At 38.9% G+C, this 21,389-nt stretch overlaps 1 protein-coding gene across 1 annotated transcript in view; it reads right to left on the bottom strand.

Annotated features, from left to right (window-relative positions):
• Magi2 (membrane associated guanylate kinase, WW and PDZ domain containing 2) overlaps window positions 1-21,389 on the bottom strand; it is a 1,367,305-nt gene that overhangs the window by 947,180 nt on the left and 398,736 nt on the right.

The following is a 21,389-nucleotide window of genomic DNA, read 5'->3' on the forward strand; positions in this document are numbered from 1 at the left end:
TGTATCTTTATTTTTCATTTAAAGTGAAGTTTTTATACTGGTAGGGCATTAGTTACTACTGAACTATCATTTGACTATCCATAATGTTTCTCATTATAGGGTTAAAATTTCCCCATTTCCATTGCCTCCTCCCCCAAGCACTAGTAATCACCATTCTAATACTATTTCTATGAACTTGATGTCTCCAGACATCACATGTGAGAAGAATCATATAACATTTACCCTTTGTTATTGGCTTATTTACTCAGCATAACATCTTCTGATCTTGAAAAGATGTTTTTTCAGTTATTTAAGGTTACTATGGAAATAAAGTGATATAAAAAGTTAAAAGAAAAATGGCTACATAAATATTGATGATTTTCTTCCCTCCATGAAACAAACCTAAGTGATGTCTCTGTTATGTGATATATATGCAGAAATTTTAGCTAGAAATAAAGTTTCAGTGGCTTTTCTTCTTTTGACAACAAATAAATTAAATATGTTTGCCATACAGGGATATGAGATTAAAAAGCCAATGATGCAGTTCTATTTAATATTAAGTTTAAATTAATGATAAATTTATTAAATTATGAATATTCAACTTAAGATTCTTTCTAGTTCCAAACTGGAAAGAATAAATTAGATACAAAGTACTGGGGGCTCTCAAGATAGTCAGAGCTGAGTGAAGTTACTGCTTACACAAAGGCCTCAGGTTTGCTTCTCAGCATTGACATGTGGCCCACACATGGCTCACACACACTCATGTAGACACACACACACACACACACACACACACACACACATACACGCACGCACAATAAATAAATATTTAAAAAGTTAAATGGCTACAAATGTAAATGTAAACAAGAATACCATAAACTTATTTGGGATGTCCTTCTATATGCTGCAAAACTGCGTTGCTTTTATTGGTTGATAAATAAAGCTGCTTTGGCCTATGTCAGGGCAGAATATAGCTAGGTGGGAAAGCCAAACTGAATATAGAGAGAAAAAAGGCAAAGTCAGGAGTCACCAGCTGGAAGCAGAGAAAGCAAGATGAGAATGCTGTACTGAGAAAAAAGAACCAAGCTACGTGGCTAAACATAGATAAGAATTGTGGGTTAATTTTAAATGTAAGAGCTAGTTGGTAATGAGACTGAACTACCAGCCAAACACATATTAATGATGTTAAGTCTCATAGTGTTTATTTGGAAGTTGCTGGTGGGACAGAAACGTCCAGTTACACCTGGTACCCAACACAGGGCATACATATCCACATAAAGCCCGAAAAAGCTTAAAAAAAACCCAAAAGGTTCTAAACACTCAGAAACAGAGTCACACTGGGCTTCCTGGTCTCACAGTCACATGCCAGCAGATGTGCAGAGATGCATCTCCCAACAGCTGCCTGCAAGCTGGAGCTGGCCACCAGCTGCCATGAGCTAAGCAGCATGGCTGGCTTCCACAGTCTCACACAGGCCTCCTTACAGAGAGGCTAATAAACCACATGCTGTATGGCTTGATTTAGTTTTTAGTCATAGATACAAAAGAGTTTTGTGGGCCGACTGCATGCTACCTGATGGCAGCATGAACTACAGAGTTGTGGGAGGGTAAGCACGACTCTGGTACCCTGCCACTATGTTGGGAAGCCAAGCAAAGTAGAATCAGTACCAAAGCTGCCACCTTGGTCCTAGCCATGTCCATTTAACAATTTAAAGCATTAGTCAAAAATGATTACAGATACACAATAAGGACAAATTCAGATTTAAAAAAAAAAGGGCCTCTAAACAGGTCACAGTGTGTTTGGTAAGTATGCATGTGCTTAAGAGTGAGAGAGTAGAGGACAGACAGAGTCATATAAAAATTAAAATAATTTAAGGATAATAAGCTGAGGTCTTTAAAGGGCCATGCAAAGATGGAAAATAAATAGTCTGTATTATGTATATTATTGTGTTTTCTTTGAATTTTTTTACTGTTAATAAGCTAACTGCAGAGAGACATTTGATTTGGGGGGGCTGCTTAGCTAAATGAACATATACATTTTAAAGGTATCTTGATTTTGAAATTTGGGCCTAACGATGTGTTACTTTGGAAAAGAGGTTCTGCTTTTGTTTCCGCAGAAGATGAGAAGCTGTGGATTCCTTCCAGGTTAATGTGGTTTGATCAAATAAGATCCAACAGTCTCCAATAGGAGTGATGGCACAGGTGATCCAACAATCAAAACAGCTTCAAGGCAACTGGTTGAGACAATGCAGCTGCACAGATTACTACCACCAAGATTTAACCATATTTCTAAAATGTGTCAGGATTCCTATAAGATTATTAGTGCTCCCAATCAGCAGGGAGTAGTATAGAAAACTACACCCAAATTCCCAAAAATATTGTTTATAAATGTTTGTTTTCACTTAAAGGGGGTTGTTTAAAAATAATTAATATTCATAGTCAATCTCTTTCTAAAGACAAAAAGGGGATATGACAGAAATGAATACACTGGTATAGATTTGGTTTATTGATACAAATTTAAGATCAATTTCATATACTCTGTGTATATCTCTACTCTTGTTGAAGGTATTATGTTTATACAGTTCATTTAGAAATACAGGGCACATTAAGAAATACAAATTAATAGTTATCTATAATAGTCAAACTTATAGTCATGTTATTTACATTTCTTAGATATTTCAGATGGATAAGTAATCTTCAAACATTTCACAGACCTACAGAATATGGCATTTAAAATGTTTTAAAACAGACTTTTCTACACAGTGAGACACATTTGTTCCTGGCAGTACCAATTACTTCAAGAGGATGATGGCCATCAAAAAAGCTCCTCATGGAATTTGCTTTCAACATATCAAGGCTAGCCATTTGGGCAAGAAGCTGCTCTTGACTGGACAGCTTGAGTGTATGCTATATAAGCTGGACACGCAGGACCCACAGAAAAGTGAGTGCTGAACTTGTCAAAACCAGATGGGACGTCCTTCAGGGTTCCTGCTTCATGGAAGAGTGTGGCAGACATCCTGCAGTACACGGAGAAAAATGACTGACAAACTGCCAATACAGGAGGACAGTTTCAAATTGCCTACTTCACTTAGAAGTCTTCCAGACACTCTAGGACTATAAGCTGAGGATGAATGGCCCAACATTACAGACAAGCTTTGGGTAACTGTCCAGTCAACCAGAGTCTCCATCATTTCTGGATTTTGGAAGTTGTTTGCAATGCACTTCCTGTTTACTTCGGTATTATAATATTCTTCTGGGATCTTTGATAGAGTTGAAGACCAGATAGTTATAATTATAGTTTTCCTTAGTTATGATAAAAGATAAATTAGATATAAAATTTTAGATTCACAAAGATAGAATATATGATAATTTATTTTCTTTAATTTTGACAGAGACAAATAGAATAATTATTATAACTATAATTCTTGCTTGGTACCTGTTTTGTTATATTGGAATTTACAATGTTAAAGTTAAAACCTGCCTTTCTAATTGGACAGAAAAGGGGAAATGATGTGGCATGTCCTTCTGTGTGCTACAAATATGTGTTGCTTTCATTGGTTGATGAATAAAGCTGCTTTGGCCTATGACAGGTCAGAATATAGCAAGGCAGGAAAGCCAAACTGAATACAGAGAGAAAGAAGACAGAGTCAGGAATCACCAGCCAGAAGCAGAAGAAACCAAGCCAAGTGGCTGCACATAGATAAGAATTATGGGTTAATTGTAAGAGCTAGTTGGTAACAACCCTGAGCTACTGGCTGAGTATATCAAGTCTCCATGTGTTTATTTGTAAGGTGTGAGTAGGACAGAAGCTTTCAGTTATAATAAACTCTCATTTTTTCAAGCAATAATATTAAGGTAAGTGAAGTGTGACTGCTGTTCTTGGTTGGCAACTTGACTACATCCAGCAGTGACTAAAACCTAAGTGACTGGATACACCTTTGAGGGTGATTTTCTGAGTTAGACCAATTGACTTGGAAGGACCTGCCCTGAATCCAGTTCTTTTGAGGTTGGAAGTCCACATTAAATGGGCTATACCTTCTGGTGGCAACACTGATAAAGGACCTGGAAGAAGGAAGCTTTTGCTGGCTTCACGGTTATTAGAGGCTGCTTTTTTTGTGATTACCAGGTATGAAGAAGACTAGCTGACACAGCCAGCCCCATGGGCTGAACAACTGCAGGCTTTTGGGATTATCTGTTAGGAGACAGCCATGGTTGAACTAGCTCTACCACAGGAAGCCAGTATAATAAATCCTCATATATATTTATATATCTAATATTTGTATTTACACATCATATAATATATGTATAGATACATATATAGTTGACAATATAGTTAAAGGTAATAAGGAACTATAGTGGCCCCCAAACATACCTTCTCCAATGCTTTGGACTCAGATTTCATGAGTCTGTACACTAGATTTGTCACATGAAACAGCGTGATATGGATGTGCAGATACGCAACACAACTACGTTCCCAACAATGTGTTTATTTACATTCATTGCAAAATTTCTCAAGTTTTCAAAGTGTGTCACTTTAGTTGCCTCCTTCTTTGTGGGAATACTCACAGTAACATGAATAGAAAATCATTTTAGGTGCTGGAGAGATGACTCAGTGGTTAAGAGCACTGACTCCTCTTCCAGAGGACCTGGGTTCAATTCCTAGCACCCACATGGCAGCTCACAATTGTCTGTAAGGATAGTTCAAGGGGAGCTAATACCTTCACACCAGTGCACATAAAATAAAGGTTCATGTAGGGAGCCGGTTCCTGCATTCTCCATTACAATAATGGTGCCTGAAGACACCAAGATGTAAATTACTTCACAGGCGCTGGGTAATCTCCATTCCTTTGATCTCTGCCTATCCCGTGGCTCATTTGGCCTGAGGAGCTGAAGCCATTCATAGGGTAACACGTCCCAGGCGGCTGCTTGCCAGCCTTTATTAAGGAAATGGGATTCTTGGTTCAGAGTCTCTGCTCTGGTAAGCTTATGCTCTCTCCAACTCTCAAGATGCATTAAAGCTTGTCTGCAGAAGGATCCGAGTGTCCTGCGTGTATTTCTTGCCGGCGAGAAAATACAGAGCGCGCGGGACATATGGTGCTGAAACCCGGGAATTTGTTAACATCTCCGGCACTGCGGAGACCCCTCTAACGGGGCGGATTCAGAACTGCAGGGTGGTAAATTCGGAGAGGTATGTTTTTTCTGGACATTGGCTTGGGAATGTTGCTATTTTGGGAGGTTAATATAGAGGCTTCTGTGCTTTTACTAGGAGCTATTTTGACCTTTCTCACTGTTGTAACAATCTTAAAGAAGTCCAGAATTACATATCAGAAACCGAATGTAGTGAGAGATGGGGCGCGCCCAACAATAAAATATAAGGAAAAAGGACCTCTGGGATGTCTAATGACAAGGGAGTGAATAATTTGTTAGATGATTCTATAAATAAGTTTAAAGCTTTAAATCTTGATAGCTCTGATGACTCTAAAAACTCAAGAGATAAAGTTTTAGAGGAAACAGCTCAGCTAGGTGAAAAAGAAACAAAAAAGGAGGGAGAAAAAATAGGGAATAACCGGTCACGCCCCGGTAAATTTAAGAGAAATAAAGACTCAAAACCTAGCCTCTGCCCTACAACGAAACTAGAGGCCTTGGAGCTGAGCAGCTCAGACTCTGAGATTTTAGACTCTAGCAAGAAAACAGAGCTAGAGGAGGAGGCAGCACGATACCACCCCGATAGATATCGGCTGCCAAAAGTGCCAGCGGGTGTACTTCCATCAACACATCCATTATTTGGTACCGACTCCTTTTTACCATCAGAGGAGCGGAGGAAATTACAGATGGCTTTCCCAGTCTTTGATAGGGGAAAAGGCCATGCCTGCTATTCAACACTTCTTAAAGGCCTGGAATGCCTGGGGCTTTAAAGCCTCATAAACATTGATGCTCGGGCCAAGCGCCAAACCTCAAAACCTAAAAGGCCAAAGGAAATGGTAAAATGGAAAGATATCTTAACTGATCTTTGGAGAGGCCCGGATCCTATTCTCATAAGATCCAGGGAAGCGATATTGTGTTTTCCCACAGGATGAAGAAAATCCTCTGTGGATCCCAGAAAGACTCAACCCGAAGAGCCCCTTCGGACCTTCAAAAGTCGAAACTCCACCCTCTCCCCGGGAGTTGAGAGATCCAGATTAACTCCTGTCCTTGACGGAGAGAAAGGGGTGGGGGTGGGATTGTTTGATGCAGCCATTTGCGGATTGGTGTTACTTCTGGCTGGTATGTAAGCTCGAGGGCTCAAACCAAGAGAGATCGCCCAAGCGCTTCCACTGATATTTTGGCTAACTATGCTTAAGCAATAGGCCGCCGGCCAGACAGCTCTTGCACACCCGGAGCCTAGGCTCATTGCACAGGGTAGAGTGTCTGGTTTGGGCAGCCCAATGAGGGATGCTGAGCAAAGGCATCGCACAGAGTTGCCTAATATGCAGGCTTCTCTGAGAGGTACGTTGACCTGCATAAGGGTTACCTGCCCGAGCCTCCCTTTCCCAGAAAAACGGCAGAGGACAGGTCGAGAGTGCTTCGGGTCAAGCTAACAGCCTAGTCGCGACTCCCTACACAGTCTTAATGTTTGATTTTGGGAAGGTACAACCTCTGCCTCTATCCCTCAACATATGGGTGACCTATTTGCTTGTAAAAATGTAAAGCCTTATCATTAATTAATAAAAAAAGGGGGATTTGTAGGGAGCCGGTTCCTGCATTCTCCATTACAATAATGGTGCCTGAAGACACCAAGATGTAAATTACTTCACAGGCGCTGGGTAATCTCCATTCCTTTGATCTCTGCCTATCCCGTGGCTCATTTGGCCTGAGGAGCTGAAGCCATTCATAGGGTAACACGTCCCAGGCGGCTGCTTGCCAGCCTTTATTAAGGAAATGGGATTCTTGGTTCAGAGTCTCTGCTCTGGTAAGCTTATGCTCTCTCCAACTCTCAAGATGCATTAAAGCTTGTCTGCAGAAGGATCCGAGTGTCCTGCGTGTATTTCTTGCCGGCGAGAACATACAGCGCGCGGGACAGGTTCAATAAATTATGAAAAAAAAAACTTTTAAAACAAGAAAATCATTTTAATTCATTCAACTATTAAAACTAATGCTCCCAAATAATGTTTCTTATGCACTTAAGGCTGTGACCTCTTAATCTATTTTTCTAGCCAATGTGATAATGGAAAATCAAGGAAGAATTGTTTATTGGGAACACACAAATATTTCATTCAGAATGACTAAACATAAAATTTTCTAAATTCAAAATCATTTTTCTCAGCCAAAGCAGAGCCATCAAATAAGAAACCAACAAAGACCTACTATTGACATCTTTATCCTGGTTCGATTTCTGTTATGAGGTAAACATGACCAGAAGCAACCTGGGGAGGAAAGGTGACACTCACACTTCCAGCCTACACTCTCTGTCACAGGGGAGCCATGCAAGGATTCTCAAAGTGGGGACTGAAGGAAAGACCATGGAAGAACAGTGATTCCTGCATTCCTTTTCCACTTTGCTTAGCAAAGTTTCTTGTGCAGCCCAGGCCCATCTAACTGGGGAGTCAATGCTCACACTAGACTGGGTCCTCAGTTGTCAATTACTAATAAAGAAAATGCCTTATAAACACACTCACAGTCACTCTGATAAAGGCCATTCTTCAACTGAGGTTCCCTTTCTCTAAACTAACCAAGACGATCTTCAAATATGCTGCGTTCATGTGTCTTAAACTCATTGCCAGCCCAGGAAGTAGTAATTTAGGCATTGTGGAATGCTCTTTTACTGCCTAATGCCCTCTAGCCCCCATCAGCAGAACACGTATTACCTTTGTGTGGGGGACCAAAATAGTTCCTTTATGGAATGTTTTCAGATCCAGCCTCTGGTTTCACCAAACAGGAGCAACTTGGAGCTCCGGCGCACTATTGTATTGCTAATTTGAGCAAGTCTGCTATCATTTAGCATAGCTTCAGTATGGAATGCTTCCTAGTTTGTATCTCTATGGGCCTAAGCGTCTGAATAGGCCTGCACCTGGGTGGAGGTGCTAGGTGGGTAAGTTACATGTGAGGATGGAGAGTTAGGTGCCATCGAGCAGAGAGAGGAGAAGAGAAGAAGTGATCTCCTTGTGGCCATGGAAGGACTGTTAAGAAACAGCCAAAAAAAGATGGTAAATAAAGAAAAGACTCTAGTTTTACAACATGGAACTGAGAGCTCTTGAAAGATGACAAGATGCCTGTGCTTGGTCTTTATTGCCGATGGGTTGCTAGGAGGTTCCAAGCCCATGCTCCCCCACTCAGGCAGAACCTCATGGCTGTCATGGCTTGGAGCTGAGACACGCTGGGTCATGACACCTTTGATAATGTATCATAGCCAATGAGCAAGCTTATTGCTTGTCCTTAGCTTTAAGTCTGACTCAGTCTATAGGTCTTTCCTCAACTGAAGACTCTTTCTTCTCTCCATCCTCCTGCCTCATGTGGGACATGACAAGTGGTAAAATGCTCTTGGCAACCCAAGAAAATGCCAGCTATAGAATACCAGCTGTAGTTTGCTCATAAGTGTAAGCCAGGATCATTCTCCTAATATAAGATTACATTTTATACTTTAGTATCATTTTGCACCCTTAAAAATATTACCATTTCTTCCACCACAAGTATGTAGCATTTACCATCTTGAAAATTTATATCCCTTAGAAAATAATTACTAAATGTTTATCAACTCATTTTAATGTCTAGTTGTATTTTCCCTCCAAGGAAGAACTTGAAGAAGCTTTTAAGAATAAGTGTAAAATTTCCTTCACTAATTAAATGATTTGATACAAATTACAGTATTGCAGAGGATCCTATTTGTTTGGGAAGTAGTTTTCTTGTTCCATGCTTTCTCCATCCTTGATTATCCTTCACAATTTACCAGAGTATCTTTTAGTGAAAACAATTTTGTTTTTTTCAGTGTCTGTATTGTGGCAAACTAAGATAGTTTACCTATCCAATTTTCTTTTTCTTATTAATTCTCAGGAAGATTATTTTGGTTTAATTTTGGATCTAATTATGCTCAGCCACAGGACATGGATCCCATAATCTAAAAGAGCCATTCCATCCAGATCCTCGCTCCTAGCTCTCCTTGGAGCTTTTAGCAGTTAGTTCTGACGATTGAGATCATACAAAATGAGAAAGTTACTTATTCCTTGAACTTGACATTTCTGAAATACAACAGGTCTGCTCAGAACAGCAAGTGGCAAACACAAGCCAGAAGCTCAGATGGTAAATGTTAGAGTAGAAGTTAGGAACAGCTGGATCTCTAATGGCTTTATTAGGCAGCTGAAAGTGTTATGGTCAACTACATAGCACAGATTTCTTGTTATATGAGAAAAGGTAAATATTTTAGAGCTAATGGGGTGTATATTCTATTATAATTAGCACAGTTGTAAAACTCTCTCCCTCTCTCTCTCTACCTCTCTCTCTATATATATAGATATATATACATTTACAAATGGTCTATGTATATTGAATATATATATAAATATTATTATATATTATATAGATTATATATTATATAGATTATATTACATATTATATTTATATAGAAATACATATATAGAAATAATATAGAAATATTATTGATTGATTAGAGATTTCAAATAAGAGGGATCAAGTAAGAGACAATGAATGATACTTGAGCTGATAAGTAGAGCCTAAGTCTCAAAAGGACCTCTTTTTTAATTTCTAATTTTTGTATTAGTTCAAATTAGGAACAAGCTTGCTTCACATGTCAATCCCTTCTCCCTCATTTTTTTAAGTTTTCATTTTATTTCTTGCAGTGTTGTGTCAAATGTACACCATCAGTCCTCACACGTTAGCATTTTAAAGCAAGCTAACACACAAAAACTTGCAGTGTTAAAGCAGTGTTGCTTTTTATCAGAATAAGTATTTTGTCATCATGATCATTTGGGTTTCTTTGTCAGTGTTTGTAGAACATGCGTTCCATCAATTGTTGGTGATTCACAGTCTTTGGGACCAGGATGCTTATGCTAAGTAGAGACTGCCAAGTTTACCATCTCCTGATTGGCTTATCATTAAGCAGTTCTTATTATATTTCAACTCAACTACAGTACTTATCTGACAACACTCTCTTCACATAAAAATGTTAAAAAACTTAAATACCAACAAGGTTTATCAATTAAGAGGGATGACCCCATCCCTCATATGATGCATGTTTAAAGTATGTGTCACACTTGTGAACTCTGTAAATATCCAACCTTTTAATTTACAGCAGTAAAGCCCATTCTCAATGGGGTCTCAAGCAAACTTTTAAACTTAACATCAAAGTGTAACTCAAGAAGACTGCTAGGGGAAGAACACAGTTGAAATTCCTTCTATTGTAAATGACGAAAATTATGCTCACAGAGATGTTTGGTAGTATGTTTGGGCCAAGGATAAGGTGGAGAATGAGTGAACAAAAAAGAAGTAAAACTTAAGGACTAACTGGGGAGAAAATTGAAAATGTTAGTCATTGGAGCTTTGTGCCTAATGGGTAAAGCTCTGTGTTTCTCAGGAGTGTCCCTGGTAGGGAATGGCTGCTTCATCCCTTTGATTATTTGAACAAACAGACTAAGGAAAGAAAGAAGATACTGTTTGGAGGCAGTGAATGAGTATTTGCAATATTCTTAAGAATGTGTGTCAGTTCTGTTTCTGTAACTAAACCCAAGATTTGAGATGGAAATGTACAATATTTACGGTGTTCATAGCAAGGTACTGATTGCTAGTAGCTACAAACCTTCTTTCATACACTGATCATTGACTCATTTTTAATCTATCCTTGAAAAAAACTACTTCTGAGCCAGGCGTTGGTGGCACATGCCTTTAATTCCAGCACTCGGGAGGCAGAGGCAGTCGAGGTCAGCCTGGTCTCCAGAGAGGGTGCTAGGATAGGCTTCAAAGCTACACAAGATAAACCCTGTCTCAAACTGCCCCCCCCAAGAGTACTTCTGGGATGGACATGTGCCTTATGAATAAATGCATCAATATAAATCAAGACCAGAAGATCAGTTCATTCATCAGAATGATAGTTGGTTGACATGGGAGAAATAGGAGGTGAGAACCAGAATGCCATAGCATGACTTGTTCTGTTTCTCTTCATCCTGTGTGCTTCAGGATAAGTGAGTATGAAATTTTTTTCCCAATTACTTTTTTTTTCTATTTTTTAAATTTAAATTAGAAACAAGCTTGTTTTACACGTCAATACCAGTTCCCTCTCCTCCTCCCCTGCCCTCCACTAACCCCCTATGCCATCCCCTTTCTGCTCCCCAGAGAGGTTAGGCCTTCCATGGAGGATCTTCAAAGTCTGTCATATCATTTGGAGCAGGGCCTAGGCCTTCCTTGAATGTGTCTAGGCTGAAAGAGTGTCCCTCTGTGTAGAGTGGACTCCTAAAGTCCATTCATATCCACTTTTTGCCCCAGTTATATTTTTCCTTCCTTTTCTACAGGATGCTGAAGTGGGCACTTATGCTTGTATTTTGCCCTCTGCACTTATTATTGTGCTTTTTTTTTGTCTGAGATTAAAAAACAGTTGGCAGTGCCTCAATTTCTTTGTTTTTCCATCTTGAGTGGCTTCACATTTAATGTTTTCTGTTGTCATGGTAGGACTTTGAGCCAAACTCTCATATCTTTACTCAGTCAAAATTCCTCTATTAGGGTGTAGCTTTAGTAAGTAGATCAAACAAAATGTAAGCAAATGCATTCATCATGAAGAGGTAGATGGCTAAAATTAAGAGCCATTTTAGGGGTAGTAGGAAAACCTGATCCAGTAGTGGTATCCCAAAATATGTACAATATGAAGGTTATCTAAATGAAGTGACCAGATAATAGGGGAAGATAACGTCCAACTGGCCATCCCTTGTCACCAAATGAAGATTCCTGTGCCAGGATTGGATTGCATTTAATTGATCTGTTGGCCAAGGGGATCCCAGGCTGCTGCCACGATTATAGGTTGCTCTTTACAAACTGATGGTAAGACTCCATTGTTAAAGACAATGCCTAAACAATTCATGGAACATGGAGGAGCTGAACTTGTAACTACATAGAATTTTGATCTCTACAGTGCAGTGTCATTGGTATAGGAAGGCACTCTACATGCTGCCAAAAGAGAAATATATACACCAACTCAGCCTTTGATCTACGATGGTATCTTGCTTGAGAGATATGCTAGGGCAATAGCGACACAAAGCTTGTGAGAGTAACCAACCAGTGACTAATGTGGTTTAAGGCCTCCATGAGATGGAAGCAAATAGTGCTTTAGTGACCAAGAACCTGAGACTAGATCGCTTAGGTACCTAGGGCAAAACCAAATACTGCAGTTGTTGATAAAAAAGTAGCAGTAAACTGACCCCCAATGATATTCTGCTGTACTCATAGACCAGTGACTTTCTTAGCCATCATCAGAGAAGCTTTCTCCTACAGCAGATGAGAATTGTTACGATAAATCTTTCCGCCAAAAGCCGCCTGAGCCCCACCACCACGTGTGAACTTTACGCCAGCGACCGCCCGAGTTAGGCCCAAATGAATACACAGAAACTTGTATTAGGTTCAAAGCTGCTTGGCCAATGACTAGGACTTCTCATCTGCTAACTCAGTCTTAACTTTCATAAACCTATATATTTTATAAGACTTATCTTATCGGACACCTTATTAGCATCCCTCCTTGCTGGGATCACATCTTGCCGCTGGAGCAGGAGCGGAGGGGAAAAAGGGGGCCCTTCCTGTTTCTCCTTTGCTTAAATGTGAGTCTCCTTGCTATGTCACTTCCTGCCTGGATCACAACTTCTCTACTACATTTCCCAGAATCCTCTTTGACTCCTAGTCCTGCCTAACTTGCTGTCTCATTGGCCAAACAGTATATTATTTAACAATCAATAAGATAAACATACACAGTACATTCCCCATCAGAGAATAAATACGGAGATCCACAGGCAGACATTATACAGAGAGTCCTTGGAACACACAGCTCTAAATGGGATGTCTCCATCAAATCCATTCCCTCAGTGCTCAGGGAACTCTTGTGAAGAAGGAGGCAGAAAGAGCGTAAGAGTCAGAGAGGATAGAGGAAACCAGGAAAGCAGGACCTCTAAACCAACATGCTCAAAGTTCTTAGGAACTCAATAGAGACTGAGTAGCACAATAGGGCCTGCAGAAGCCTGCATCAGGTCTTCTGTCTCTATATGAAGGCATCCTTTCAATTTGGGGTTTTTATGGGATTGATAATGTGTGTGTCTTTGATTCTAGTGCACTTTCTTGGGTTTTTCCCTTTGTGTTTATTTGTTTCATCCAATTTCAATGTGTCAGTTTTTGTTTTATTTTATTATTATCCCTGTTGTTTTCTAATTAGAGAAATATAGGGAGTGGATCTGGATGGAAGGGAGTATAGGGAGGGATTGGGAAGAGTAGAGAGAGGATAAACCATAATTGGCATGTAGTAATTGAGAAAAAAATCATTTTTCAAAACAGAAAATTAATATTTTGAAAAAGGTGCTGTGAAAAGATTATCCAACATATTGCCTGGTTTGGGTAATTTTCTGGCCAGCATTTCCAGCTATCTTTTTATTGCTTCCAGCTGAAGAGATTCCTTTTATTATTATTATTTCTTTTATGCTGTGTGTGTGGGAGAAGAATTAAACTTATTAAAGGTAACAGGAACCACACAGAATTTGTCTAACAAAAGATACAAAAATATTGATATTTTGATATTTGTATTTTTAGCATGTCAGAACAAAGTTTTAATGAGGAAAACTAATTTCAACCTGTTTCATAAGTAATGTTAACTGAATAATGAGGCCATTAGGAATAGAAGAGCTTGCTTGGGCTTTTCATGATAGTTCATCAATAAATCTCATAATTGCTCTCCACACAATAAATCCATGGTGTATAATTATATAAATAAAATTATATTTTGCATACAGTAGAGTATGATTTGTAGAAATTACATAAGAATATGTACTCACTTTTTACATAAGTATACTATAAATTATTACTCAATGTGATTTAATAATAACATAAAAAATTCTACAAACATGAAACCCCTGCACTGGCATCTGCCTGCATTGGAGCCTTGACCCAACCCCCACCAGGAGAAGTGAGTGCCCGGGTCTCCAGCTGGAGGACCCTACCCTATAGGCCCTAATCACCAGGGGCACCCCATCCCTGCCCACCAAAGCTCCAGAATCCTGGGGGGCTGCCTCCCCATACTCTATACTATGCCACCCTGCATCTGCCACCACCACAGCCTTGGCCCTGACCCCACCGGAAGAGGTGAATGCCAAGATCCTCCAGCTGACTTCTAAGCCCTAATTGCCTGAGGCTCTTGCTCATCCCATTTCTATCCACCAAGGCTCCAGAGACCTAGGGAGATCAGAGATAACAGGAACATACCTAAACATAATAAAGGCAATACACTGTAAGCCAACAGCCAACATCAAACTAAATGGAAAGAAACTCAATGTAATTCCTCTAAAGTCAGAAACAAGAAAAGGCTGTCCACTTTTTTGTGTGTCTATTCAATATTATACTTGAAGTTCTAGCTAGAGCAATAAGGTAACAAAAAGAGATCAAGGGGATACAAATTGGAAAGGAAGAAGTCAGACTTTCACTATTTGCAGATGATATGATAGTTTACATAAGTGACCTGAAAAATTCTTCCAGGGAATTCCTACAGCTTATAAACACTTTCAGCAAAGTGGCAGAATACAAGATTAACTAAAAAAAAATCAGTAAACTGAGAAAGAAATCAGAGAAACATCACCCTTCACAATTGCCACAAATAAAATAAAATATCTTGGGGTAAATCTAACTAAACATATGAAAGACCTGGTATGATAAGAACTTTAAGTCTTAAAGAAAAAATTAAAGAAGATAATAGAAATTGGAAACATCTCCCATGCTCACGGATATGTAGGATCATCATAGTAAAAATGACAATCTTACTAAAAGAAATCTATAGATTCAGTGCAATCCCCATCAAAATCCTAGGACAGTTCTTCACAGACCTTGAAGGAATAATACTCAACTTCATATGGAAAAACAACAACAACAAAAAACAAAACCCAGGATAGCCAATACAATCCTGTACAATAAAGGAACTTCTGGAGGCATCACCATCCCTGACTTCAAGCTCTACTATAGAGCTATAGTAATGAAAACAGCTTGGTATTGGCACAAAATCAGACAGGTAGAGCAATGGAATCGAATCAAAGACCCTGATATTAATCCACACACCTATGACTACCTGATTTTTGACAAAGAAGCTACAGTAATACATTGGAAAAAAGAAAGCATTTTCAACAAGCAGTGCTGGGATAACTGGATGCTGACATGTAGAAGAATGCAGATAGATCCATATCTATCACCATGAACAAAACTTAAAGTTCAAATGGAATAAAACCTCAACATAAATCTAGGCACATTGAACTTCTTAGAGGAGAAAGTAAAAGAACCCCTTAATGTATTGACCACTTCTTGAGCATAACGTCAGTATCACAGACACTGAGATGAACAATTAATAAATGGGACTTCCGTAAACTGAGAAAGGACACAGTCAACAAGACAAAATCGCAGCCCACAAAATGGGAAAACATCTTGACCAACCCCATATCTGATTGAGGGCTGATCTCCAAAATTATACAAAGAACTCAAGAAACTAGACACCAAAGCACCAAATAATCCAACTAAAAATGGTGTACAGATCTTTTTAGAGAATTCTCAACAGATGAATCTGAAATGGCCAAAAGGCACTTAAGGAAATGTTCAATATCCTCAGCCATCAGGGAAATGCAAATCAAAACAACTCTGAGATTCCATCTTTCACCTGTCATAACGTCAAAGATCAAAAACACCAATGACAGTTTATGCTGGAGAGGATGTGGAGAAAGGGGAACACTTCTCCACTGCTGGTGGAAGTGCAAAGGTGGGCAGCCACATTGGTTGCTGTGGACACCACAGAATAAACAATAGGAAAGTAGTATGAAGCTAGGCAGCTAAGTTTGTCTTTTCTGAAATGGATTCCACTTAACTTCCCTCCAAATGGGGGAGTCAAATCATCTAGAAGTTAATGGATTCTGTGAATGGTCACAGCCACAAAATGGGTGACAGGCTTTGTGATCAATTCTGCTGGAGCACGGAGCTGCATCTTTGATTTCTGTCACCCAGATACCATGGATGCATGTGCTCTGTACTAGTTGTGCTATAAGTCACCAGTAGTAAATTGCTTTCCAAATAATGTCTTCTTCATATTTTAAATAGGAGAACACATCTCGAGGCCATTAAATTTATTGGACATGTCTTATTTAATTACGTTTCCATAACTGAAAACATTTTGTCACATAATGTGAACTTCTCTATCATATTACTCACATTAATAATCTCTTTTAAAAAGTTGATCCTTAGTACTTTTGCAGGGTTTTTTTCTTCCAAAATTTGGAATATTATATTTTGTATAAGAAATGAAATAATAAGAAAAACAAAATACTTTTATCGGTTGCAGATCATTAGGAGATTCTAAAGGAATGAGAATAATTGCTACTTCAAAGAAAGTGACTGAGATAAATATAAGTGGTTTATGACATTCTCCCATTCCTCTGAAAATGGCTTTTTATCATTTCCTTCCCCCACCATTGTATAAATGAAGTATTATTATTGAGTTTCATTTTTCATTGTTAGCATTGTACTCAAAGTTAGAGATGTTTCTATAGTTACATTTATTGGCTCCCATGGAGAAGAGTAAATGCATTCTTGGTGCATATCAGGTATTGTCCTGGATGACATCCATGAATTATCCATATTTTCACTAGTAGGACTTCTTAAAGATGGCTGCAAAGTTAGAAACTAGTTACCCTGTACCTAAATTTTTAAAAAGTGTCCCAACTTGGCTAATTCCATCTGAGAATAGGTTATTGTGAGAAAAGTCCTAAGAGTCAGCTGTCCTTTATAAAAAGCAGATGTCATAGAAATCCAGCATATGGTGAAACCCACAGAAACAGCTGACCTGAACAGCAGGGAGCTCTTGGTCCCCAGACTGATAGCTGGGAAACCAGCATGGGACTGATCCAGACCCCAGGAACATGGGTGTCAGTGAGGAGACCTTGGAAATCTCTGGGGCCTCCTGTAGTAGATCAGTACTTATCCCTAGCATAGATGTAGACTTTGGGAGCCCATTCCACATAGAGGAATACTCCCTGAGCCAAGACATACCGGTTTAGGGTTAGGCCTAGGCACTATCCCAAAGGATATGGCAGACTCTGATGATCCCCTATGGAAGGCCTTTCCCTCCCTGGGGAGCAGAAAGGGTATGTGACAGTTAGGGTGTTAGTTGGGGGGGGCGGGAGTAGGGAAGGAGGGGAGAGAAACGGAACTGGGATTGACATGTAAAACAATCTTGTTTCTAATTCAAATAAAAAAAATCCAGCATATGGTCAGAAAAAGGATAGGAGATAAATAGACAGAAGTATATAACCCAAAGTCAATCCATATTTTTCTAAACAAAAGACATGACAATTTTAAATCAGAAAGAGAAAAAAATAAGCTACTGGGGGTTAGGACCATACTTGAAATCATAAATTCAACAATTTTCAAAGCTTGGTTTCTTTTTATTTTTATGAAATGTTTAGTAAAATGACTTACATGACAGAAAAATACATAGCTATTTGGTAGACAAGAACATTTTTTCCTTTAGGGCCCTGGTTTACTGGCTGCATTTTACTCTAAAATTTAAGTTAAAAAAAGAAGTGATAAAAATATCACAACTATTTCTGGATTTTGAGAATCCAATATATGAATTGACACACATGAACAAACTTCTACAACACCTTCATTCAAAAGTCTAAATATGGACATGCAAATGAGATTAAGCTATGACTTTTTAAGCATATTTCATTCTGTGTAAGCAAGTTATTATCCCTGAGTCAACTACAAACTTATGTTATTAAATCAGTGAGTCTTATACATAAAATACATAAAGATTTACAGAGTCAGGGCTGAAAGTGTGAAAATATCCAATTCTTCATGTTAACCATTAAGCAAGATCAGTCCTCTAATTTTAAAAGAAAATATTTTATGTTTTACAAGCCTGCTGTACCTCAGAGACTACCAGATGGTGGAATACAATAGATGGTCCACTTCAAATGGTTCCAGGCAAAAAAGTATCAGGTCATACATTTGACCCAAATCAACCTAAAAGGAACCACATTTTTGCTGTAAACCCACTTCACAATAATAATACAAACAAATTTCCTCTTGAAATGTCTTTTTTGTTTGTTTGTTTTTTGAGACAGGGTTTCATTGTTGCTTTGGAGTCTGTCCTAGAACTAGCTCTTGTAGACTAGGCTGGTTTCGAACTCACAGAGATCCACCTGCCTCTGCCTCCTGAGTGCTGGGATTAAAGGCGTGCACCACCAACTTCTTGAAACTTCTTCTAATGGACACACTTGTATACCTCCCTGGGCTGTGTTAGGTTGGATCTGTACTAATGAAGCAATAGCAAATATCAATCATGACATGACCTGCTACAAGGCTGACTTCAAATACTGACAGATGTGTTACAAGGGTTTGTTTTGAGATGCCAAGTGGTTTCTTCCAAGGGAATAATGTATATTATAATTATGTTCTTGTTCCATGTGGGTTTTGTAATGAATCAGGCACCTGCAGTACCCTACTCATGGAATGTTAGAAGCACAATGCTATGCACAAGCTTTCCAGGAGGTTTGGGGTTATTTGAAGGTGGATACAGGGGTGATGGCTAAAGTTCCTAGCCAGCAAAGCAGATTCTAAAGCCTTTCATGGAAGAATGGAACAGTGCCAGCTCTAAAACACTGATGGGAATTCTTTGCACCACAGTGGAAGATTCTAGGATGAGGATTCGGTGAAAAGTGTGTGTATGATGGGCAGCCTATTAGCTTCGTTGGTTTCCTTCACCCTGGATGACTGTAGAACAATGAACATGCTTCTATCTTCTTACAACCCTCCACTGCTGAGTAATGTTTTATTAAACAAGCTTTTGTTCTCAGTTTATTCTGAAATCTTCTTGACTTGGTTTATATTTCTGCAAATGATTTTCCTTTACTGTAAAACAAGCCTCAAAATTTCTCCACTCTTGTAAGCAAACATAAATTATTCTGTGCTTCCGTTGGCATTCTTTAAAATGTGTTACTATTCATATAATTACAAAACAATCTAACCTACCTTTTGTCACATTTTTTGGCTAGGACCAGCCTTTTATCTTATTCATCCCACTCCCCATCCTTGAGAACACACAGATCCTGGAGGAAAGACAGGGGCATGTGTGTTCAGTGGGGATGAGTGGAAGCTTGAACTTGAAGCTTCTAAGGACTGCAGAGCAGACTAATTCTCATAATTGCAGAATAAGTAGATTCACAGTCAGTTGAAAGTGCCATTTAAAGGATGTTTTGTGCATACAAGAGCAGGTGTCTGTGAGTTAAAGATGTGGAAGTAGAGAAGCAATGAAAAGTAAGAAATTAGTCTCTGGAGTGCTATTAAAGTAAAACCGAATGGAGGAAGAGGAGGCACGGGAGAGCCCACCATCACCAGTCATTTAAGTTCTGACTGCTCTGACATTGAAGAACAAGGCACTGATCTGACAGATGAGAAGCAAGATTGGGATGGAAAGACTGAAAGGAAACCAAGTCAGGGACTGGGGCTGAAAGGACGTGAAATAAAAGACCTCAAATACTGAAGCTAGAGAAGAAAACTACTCTGTTGCTACCTAGCTGAATATGCTGTGCCCTTAGTGACTATGAAGGAAATATATGAGCCAAGCTACAAGTGGTCAAAAAGCTCTGAAGGTGTGCTGTATAGTGCTGTATTATTTTTGATTTAGAAAATTATTTTCAGCCAGGCAGTGGTGGTGCACGCCTTTAATTCCAGCACTCGGGAGGCAGAGACAGGTGGATCTCTGTGAGTTCAAGACCAACCTGGTCTACAGAGCCAGTTCCAGGAAAGCCACCAAAGCCACAGAGAAACCCTGTCTTGATAAACCAAAAAAAAAAAAAAAAAAAAAAGACAGAAACTTATTTCCTCTGATTACTACAATAGGAGCTATTGGGCAGTTACCAAGAACAGTAATTCATCAACTCTCCATATTCAAGGACTAGCAGAATTTCCTGAAACTTTACCTGAAGAGAACTGTCTTAGGGTTTTATTTCTGTCAAGAGGCACCAAGACAATGGCAACTCTCACAAAGAAAACATTTCATTGGGCGTCACTTACAGTTCAGAGGTTTAGCTCATGATTTTCATAGTGGGGAAACATGATGGTGGCATGCAGGCAGACATGGTGTTGGAGAAGGAGCTGAGAGTTCTACATTTTGATTCACAGGCAAAAAAAGTGAACTGAGACATACTTCTTCTAACAAGGCTACCCCTATTCCAACAAGGCCACACACCCTAATAGTCCCTGCCTATGAGCTTATGGGGACCAACTATGTTTAAACTACTACAACATCTGCAGGCATATTGCACGTAGAAGTTCAGGAGGAAAATGGGGAAAATGACAATTACACAATTCATAAAATATACTCTTTATTACTTTTGATCTCAGTTTACATGTACTAGTGTATGTTTGAACAAATAAAAGAATATTTGGTGCCTGCCATCTTAAGGTATTCTGGAATATCCCTTCATCTGCTTACATTGAAAGCCACCACAAAAAATTTTTCTTTTAAAGTAAATAAAATTTCTTCAATTTCTCTTTTTAATGTCTTAAAGTTTTTATCATACAAGGTTTGTTCCTTGTATCCCTAATCTTTCCAGCAACCATGAAAGGTATCTTTCCTTCTCATGGACTCTTTTCCTTCTGTTTGTTTTGTTCAAATCCAATGTGATAGTTTTTATTTTTTAATTATATCTTTAATTTCCACTAGAAGCCTGTTTGTTTTCTAATAAGAGACAGAAAGTGAGTGATCTGGAAGGGAGAGGAGCTAGGAAGGGGAAACTACAATCAAGAGTATGTGAGAAAAAAATATATTTTAAATGAAAAGAAAAAAGAAGCAAACCAGACATTTAAAAGGATGGACAGGTCTCCAGACCATGGAAACTGGCTGGTGGCCCCAAGAAGCTCTTGAGGAACATATAAAAGATAGTGTTGTTCTTTCATAAAAAGCTCTTGAGGAACATATAAAAGATAGATAGTGCTTTTCTTTCATATACACTGGTTTCTGTTACAGCTGAAAGATGGAAGTTAAAGTAGGGATGGCTTCTAGCAAGCCTATTCCCATCTCGAGAGAGAAAGAGTCCTGATTACTCCATAGACAAGCTAAATAAAAGGCAACCACAAAAGACTGCTGCTTCATGTTGGTGGTTGTGATAGAGTTAGCAGTCTGTCACTGTAAAGTGGTTTACGAAAAT

This window comes from Cricetulus griseus (genome assembly GCF_003668045.3).
Source record: "Cricetulus griseus strain 17A/GY chromosome 1 unlocalized genomic scaffold, alternate assembly CriGri-PICRH-1.0 chr1_0, whole genome shotgun sequence".
NCBI lineage: Eukaryota > Metazoa > Chordata > Mammalia > Rodentia > Cricetidae > Cricetulus > Cricetulus griseus.